Source organism: Cebus imitator, unplaced genomic scaffold (assembly GCF_001604975.1).
Source record: "Cebus imitator isolate Cc_AM_T3 unplaced genomic scaffold, Cebus_imitator-1.0 Scaffold113, whole genome shotgun sequence".
NCBI classification, from domain to species: Eukaryota; Metazoa; Chordata; class Mammalia; order Primates; family Cebidae; genus Cebus; species Cebus imitator.
The window spans coordinates 5,660,455-5,661,957 of record NW_016107428.1 but is presented as its reverse complement, the minus strand read 5'-3'; positions in this window follow the sequence as shown (position 1 = coordinate 5,661,957).

Sequence of the window (1,503 nt, the reverse complement as noted above, 5' to 3'; positions counted from 1 at the left end):
TTGTGTTGAGAGATGGGAACTTTAAGAGGTAATGAAGTCATATGGCCTCTCCCCTGATGAAGAGATTAATGTTTTTGCAAAAGTAGGTTCATTATGATGGGAGTGACAAACTTATAAAAGATGATTTTGGCCCCCTTCCCTCACTCATATACACTCTTTTGCCATATAATGCCTTCCACCATGTTGTAAAATAGCAAAAAGGTCCTCACCAGATTCAATCCTTGATCTTGAACTTCTTAGCTTTCAGAAATGTGGGTTAAGTAAACTTCTATTGTGTATAAATAACCCAGTCTATGGTATTCTGTTATAGCAGCACAAAATGAACTAAGACAAATCCCAAAGTGACAAAAAAATTTCAGAACTAAGTACAGAAAAGTTACATAGTTGTAAATAAATAGATTTCCTCTTTTAATATTGAGAAAACATAGTTTTCTTAAGTAATTAAAGACTAAATAAGGACAATACAAGGCACAGGAAATTATTTTAACAAGACATAAAATCTTTGTTTCCTAAGAAAATTACTTAAAAGATATAGAAAAGTACTTTTACAATCTCTTGTAAAGAATAGATCACTTCTCCCAGAAAAATTTATCCTTTTGATAGAGAAGACCAAATTCTAGTTTTGCTTCAGTTTACTCAATAACGAGGCTCATTTTTAAAACCTTCTAATAAGTTTATTTAGTGTAATTAGATTGATTATATCAGATTCTCTCATCTGTTCTCTTTCCAGTTTTTTAGCTCCATTAAGTTTTTATTCTTTATTAATTCATTCTGAATAACTTCCAAATTAAAACAAAAATAACTGTTTTTTGACAAAAATACATCTTTTATATGTCACCCTTTTTTTGAAAATTATGCAAAATATATTTGATTTTTCTTGTGCACTTTGTATATAGAGTTGATTCCACGAATGCTTCTAGTAGTTTTAAACACATATTAACTAGAATTCTTTAACCTTTGTGACTTCAATTTCTAGTGAAAACTAGAAAACTAGAAAGTAAGCAGTTGTGAGCTGTCTTTTACAGATTTGCAAATAACTTATTATACAGTTTCTTATTTTTTACTTGATATACACATATTTGCACAAAGAAAATGCTGTTTTTTGGAGCCAGATTTTTGCCTAATTTTTTTTTCTCCTTCCTTCCTTCCTTCCTCTTTCTTTATTTCTTAATTTCTTTCTCTTTTTCTTTTCTCCCTCTCTCTTTCTTTTCTTTTCTTTCTTTCTCTTTCTTTCCTTCTTTTTTTCTTTCTCTCTCTCTTTCTTTCTTTCTTTAGTTCTTGTCTTCCCTTCCTTCCTTCCTCCCTTCCTTCCTTCTCTCCCTCCCTCCCTCCTTCCTTCCTTCCCTCCCTCCTTCCCTCCTTCCTTCCTTCCTCCCTCCCTGTCTCTCTCCTTCTCTCTCTTTCTTTCTTTCTCTTTCTTTTTCTTTCTTTCTTTCTTTCTTTCTTTCTTTCTTTCTTTCTTTCCTTCCTTCCTTCCTTCCTTCCTTCCTTCCTTCCTTCCTT